This window comes from Corvus cornix, chromosome 2 (genome assembly GCF_000738735.6).
Source record: "Corvus cornix cornix isolate S_Up_H32 chromosome 2, ASM73873v5, whole genome shotgun sequence".
Classification (NCBI taxonomy): domain Eukaryota; kingdom Metazoa; phylum Chordata; class Aves; order Passeriformes; family Corvidae; genus Corvus; species Corvus cornix.
The window spans coordinates 66,240,473-66,246,287 of record NC_046333.1 but is presented as its reverse complement, the minus strand read 5'-3'; positions in this window follow the sequence as shown (position 1 = coordinate 66,246,287).

Sequence of the window (5,815 nt, the reverse complement as noted above, 5' to 3'; positions counted from 1 at the left end):
TGTATTTTATACATGCCTGAGTGTATATATAAATATATATACACACACACACATATATGTGTATATAGTAAATAGTAAGTGTATGTATGTATACAAAAAACCATGCAGACACACACATACAGCCAGATACATACACACTGAAATATGCCTGTATAGGGTTCTTATTACTCAGTGTGGGGAAATTAACAAATTCCTCGAGTTCTGAAGTTTAAAAGCCCCCAGGTCTTTCTGGCTCCCATTTAAAAATCAATACAAGATGACTCAGACTATGGAAAGGCTCTGTTGATATACTGATACACTGTTCAACAATTTGTCTAAATTATTATAAACAACTAAGGGATCAAGACAAATATATTTCCTTAATTCCTTTTATTTGGAGGCATATCTTCTGTGTCTTCCTCTCAGCAAATATCCACTTCTGAAAAATTAATTTTCAGTTAGGTGAATGGAAATGGAGATCAAAAGCATTACCTGAGCTCAACTTAAGGGAAGAAATCACCCTAAGAATAGCTCTTGGTCTGGAGCTTTAAATATTTAGCATTTCTAAAAATATATTAATGGATTAATATAAAAAAAGTTAACAAATGTCTGTTACTTGACTTACTATATTTTGTGCTTGCAGTTCTGATTATTAAGCCACAAGTTCTGACTTATTTTCAAGTGTTTTTAAAAGTACCTTGCCAAAGTGTTCTAAAGATTGAATGAATTTTTTAATCAGCAGTTTTATGAATTTGACTTCTGGTACTAATAAAGCAAGACTGACATTTAAATTTAGGGAAGAAAGGGGAAATGCAGTTGTCTTGTTTAACAGAAAGGTCCTGGAAGAAATAATGCAAGGAAAAATTCACTATTTATTTTGGTAAAATAAAATATTTTAAAAAGTGGTATTTTATTATTCATGTTTGGGAGAGGATATTTGTTTGCCATGTTCTCTTTGCATTAGTGATGGAATGAAGGAAAAAAAAAACACCACCATACAAAACTGACCTGTGAAAGAACAGAGAGGAAAAGATTTCCGCAATTAGGTGTTCATTCAGCATAGGCTAAAGCACAAGGTACATACAGCATACACAAGCACTGCAGACTTGGTAGGAGTTGGAAATTATAAAGGAAAACATTCAGAAAAGCAGGACCTGTGATCCATCTCTTGTTTCCAGGCAGTGCCAAGCACTCTTTGATCCTGATAATTTCTTTTTTTTTTTTTCAATGGCTCTGATTAGGTCATGCTGGATCCCTGGTTATACTTGAGCACCTTGGCTACAGGGCCTTGGGAAGAGCTCTGAAACTGAGCAGCCAGCATGCTCAGCCTGCAAGAGCTCAATATGCATGATAGGTATGGGAATGGGGAGAAGGCTATGAGAGGACCCAACCTCAAGATTTAAGTTGTGCTTTAGAGCCGCAAATGGCTCTAAATGTACACACATATGCAATTCTTGCATTTTACACTGCCGTTTGTTGCACATAATATAATATGCATACAAAAAATAAGGTGATCCTCATTTGCATTTTTAACTTATTTTCTCTATTGGTTTTCAAATACTCCAAAATTTGAGGCAGAAATTGATTACTGAGTGCAATACCTGTAGTACTCTGAGCCAGCCAATGAAAATGTGCAGACTGGAAGTGCTCTGGTGCATTTGCAGAGGTCCTCTTTCCGAGATGGGGCCCCCAGGCCCCTGCAGCCTTTAATCAGCTGAAACTGGAGTGAAGTTGTCAGCTCCTGCTTGTATTCTGTCAGCTTCAGTATCACTTAGAGCATTTCTGACAAACACACAGCGCACATTTAACAGTCAATCTGCGGGCAAGCTTTTGATTTTGCAGGAAACTTTCTAAAGTTCCACTTTCTACTAGGGAAAACTTGTTAAGTTATTAGGGAGGTAAATGGAGAAATGCTTCCTTCAATCAAACTCTTTTGTTGTATGGAAAAAGCCAGCTGTTATCTTTTCTTTAGCAGGATGATGGATTGGCTCACTTCAAGGTGATATCCCAGTCGATGCAAGACAGAGCAAAGGTTATCATGTGATGGTGACACCTCTCCTCCTGTCAGTCAAACAGTGCCAGCCATCCCACAGAACTCCAGCAGCCTGATATTATGAGGGATATTGTCATATAAATTATTCACACTGAAAAATTTGTTCAGCTCTGGTATGTTTATAAGTTTCCCATTATGAATTCAAATTTGAAGATATTTTCCAGCTGCACACCCTTCCCAAACACCCTTCCCCCCAAGTCACAAGCTTCAACAACATACAAGTGTTAAGTGTCACTCTCTGGGATGAGTGTCTTCAAGAGAAGCTGTTCCATTATTTTTAAAATAACAAATGTATTTCAAAATAAAGCAATGCCCCAGACACAAAAAAGAATTCTTTTAATGTGTAAATTATTTGAAGATTTTTGCTTATCCCTTTCCTTTCTGATGCCTGGTGACTTTTTTTTTTGTGAGTAGTTTATGGGCTAAACCTATTATTTGCTAATTAAAGGTCCTTCTTTCTCCTCTTGGGAGTTTAAAATCTCTACTATTATTTCTTCACAGAGCTCACTCCTACAATATCCCTGCTGTAAATGCAGCTGACTCCTTCCTAACAATTATAAAAATAAGGCCATTGCACATCTGAGCAGTCTGGAAGGGTACACAGAGAAGGAGGACAGACACAGTTTCTTCACAAGTCAGATCAGTCCCTAGCATTCAGTTTCCCCACAATCCCCATGGTAATGGCATTGCAAGAGGGAAATTATTGTAACATTGCAACACTAAGCTCCAATAACCACACTGGTCCCTGGGGACTCAGCTATTTGCTGCCCCACAACATGGAATATTTCCTAAATAGGCTTCTTCCCTAACCCCATTAAAAACACAGTCTTTCCAAGAGAGAACAGAAACTTCTTTGAGGACACTCTAAGAGTTACGAGTCCTCAGAAAACAGTTTTGGATGCCTTCAATGCCATTCCTGTAAAATGGGAATGAAAACAGTTCTGGTCTCCTAAAGGCACCATATGAAGGTTATGGCAACCTCATCCAGACAGAAATTAGGAAATTAATTCTAAATTAATTAGATTTTAAATTAAGCATTGGGGTAATTAATATGTATGTGGCACCAATATGTAACTATTTATTACTACTAGTATGAGTGTTGTTGGTATCACTTTTACTATTTTTTTTATTGCTGTAGCACTTAGAAGCTGTCACTACAGATAAGACTACTGTTGTACCTGCGAAACAGAACAAGTCATGGTCCGCTCTTCAAAGGATGCAAGACCAGTGGCTGTACTTACGGGAGCAGTTCTGGTCCTACCAATACAGAGAGTTGCCTAGTGAAATCTGGAAGATTACTTAAAGAAAAAAACTTTTTCATTCTTGTTGTTTCCCGTGGAAGTTAGGTGCCCTATATGCATTAAAACCCAGGCCAGGATTAGACAACTGCAGCTAGTGACAAAGAGCATACACATACACTGGCAGACTTAATAAACTGAAACAGAACGCATAGCTTTAGGAAAAAACAGCAGCAACAAACTTTTGCAGACTTCAATGAAGGAACATTTCCAGCCATCTTTAAAAAGAGAAAAGGTTTCACACAAAGTCAGCCTACCCATCTTGCCAAAAAGAGTCAATGTAAAGCCACCCATCTCTATTACACATTAAGTAAGAGGCAGACAAATGAGAAAATAAATAAATGTTTATTTATACATATATTTGAAGAACCCTACTTTCCTGCAGATGACATTCATCAAATTCTCACTGTTTCTCCCAGTCAATTCTCCCCTTCAATTAACCAATAAGTCAATTTGTTCCTTCTCCGTCAGAAAAATCCCTGCTCAGCAAAAAATGCATCATTTCACTATCAGATCAATTTACCCTTCCTTCTCGCTGCTCGATCGATAATCTCTGCATGTCCTAAACAACAAACAGGTCACTGGAAAGAAACCTGCTTAGGAAGTTTCTCTGCTATTATTTGGCATGCTACCTACATATGGTTGGCTTGCCAGGCCCTTCCTGAGCACACAAACATGGCAAACATTCAAAACAATACTGTAGGGTACTGGATTTTAAGACAACAGAAAGATCTGAACTGAGCTTATATGCCCAATAACAGTGCAGCTCTTTGGATAACCGGTGGAATTATATGTTAAACCAGAAGTACATGCAAAATTTCACAATATCATCAAATTAAAAATTAAGAATGTAATAAATAACTGCACCCCTTTTAGGCAGTATAAAGCTTTTACAAATCATTCTATCCCACTGAACTATTCTGATTGAATTTGATAAATGTAACAATAAGAAGTGCCCATAACCAAAGCTCTAGACATCCAGAGACTGCAAATAAAGACAGCTATGCAGAAAGAAAAAAAAAATTGTCTCAAAATAAAGAATGGCTGTAAACCAGGCAATTTCATTTGACTTCACCAGAAATTATCATTAAAGTTCAGTACATTCAAGACGTGTTTTCTAATCCAAAATATAAGGAAATATGTCATTAGAAAAACACAACTTCTCCAAGAGGTTGCACCTTCAATACAAAGCATATACACAGGTACAAACCCAGCCCTGAGTGAAACACAAATACCATATAACTAGACAAAGTCACAGTGCACAGCAGATTATGGTGTGAAGAGAAAAATAAGAGACATTTAGATTACATAAAATGATGCAATTAGCTAAATTGGTTATGATGCTGGTATCAGTGCTTGCAGCACAGAAAGGGCAAGGAGTTCACAGATACCAGAACTTTTGGCAAAGTACAACAAGCACCCTATTTGATGATCAGGGAATACTTTTTTGTGAGATTATATTTTGGGGGGTTTCTCCAACATTTAGAAATATAAAGATTTAAAATATGCACTGCTAAAAGCAATGGGTATTCATTTAATTTTTTTTTTTTTTTAAGTTCTGCTGAGTGGTTTTTTACTTTGGGTTTGAGGTTTTTCTTCCTACTCCAATTGTTCGATCTCTGTAGCAGTGAGACAGGATATGGAATTTGTTTTATACTTCCAACTGTGTATCAAAGCAAAAGTGAAAGTTGCACCTTTTTCTCTGAGATCTATTAAGGTTTGTGAATATTTTCATAATTAGAACCCTATTTGAATATTATGAATAAAAATACATTAAATACTAAAGAGTTACTGTTCTCATTCAGTAGCTGGTTTCTTAATCTGTTTTGCCATTAACTGATAATCTCAACATAGTAGTCCAAGTTAGTCTTGGGCAAAAATTTCCAGCTGAATGTTTTATTTAGGGAAGAATGCAAATTTGGGACAAGAAAAACTGTTCATAAACTTGTGCTGAATTTTGTTAGTAGGTCACCTGAAACTAAATAGAAAGAAAATCACAAAAGTCAAACCGCCCCTTTCCCCTCATTTTAAACAGTGTTTCCAGTGATTGACTCAAAATGATTCTTTTCCATTCTAGGGAAAACCAGGTCTCAATTTAACCCACTTAAATATTTTCTGAGCAACTGTAAGTTATAGACACCAAAATTTCCCTAAAAACACCCAGGGAACTGCGGTCTCCTTTGGGAGCCCAGCTGTTTTTTGAGTGCCTTGCAGGGAACATCATTTGCGTCAAAGAGCTCCTGGTGCAAAGGCTCCTCCCTGCAAGGATGTTGTGTCTTCATTTACGCACTAACAGTACCTTTGCAATGAGATGGGAGATCCCACAGCACCTCCAGTTAAACTCTCTGGAGGATAGGGGGGACCTTATTGCTCTCTACACTACGCAACGGGAGGTTGTAGCAAGGTGGGGTCTGGTCTCTTCTCTCAGGTAAAAAGTGACAGAATGAGAGGAAATGGCTTCAAGCTTCACCGAGGGAGGCTTAGA